The 218-nt window shown below is 61.9% G+C and overlaps 1 non-coding gene across 1 annotated transcript; it reads left to right on the forward strand.

Annotated features, from left to right (window-relative positions):
* The first annotated feature begins 50 nt into the window (after positions 1-50).
* On the forward strand, positions 51-214 carry LOC121939319. Its single transcript, XR_006105442.1, has one exon. It is a non-coding gene; the product is annotated as a U1 spliceosomal RNA (small nuclear RNA).
* The last annotated feature ends 4 nt before the right edge of the window (positions 215-218 follow it).

Consider the following 218-nt stretch of genomic DNA (forward strand, 5'->3'; position numbering starts at 1 on the left):
CAGAGTGCTGCGTCTGGGAATGGGGGCCCTTTCTCCCAGCCTCCCGCCTCATACTTACCTGGCAGGGGCGATACCGTGATCAAGAAGGTGGTTCACCCCGGGCGAGGCTCAGCCATTGCACTCCGGCTCTGTTGACCCCAGCGAATCCCCCAAATGTGGGAATCTCGACTGCATAATTTCTGCTAGTGGGGGACTGCGTCCGCGCTCTCCCCCGACCG

This window comes from Plectropomus leopardus, unplaced genomic scaffold, assembly GCF_008729295.1.
Source record: "Plectropomus leopardus isolate mb unplaced genomic scaffold, YSFRI_Pleo_2.0 unplaced_scaffold45097, whole genome shotgun sequence".
NCBI lineage: Eukaryota > Metazoa > Chordata > Actinopteri > Perciformes > Serranidae > Plectropomus > Plectropomus leopardus.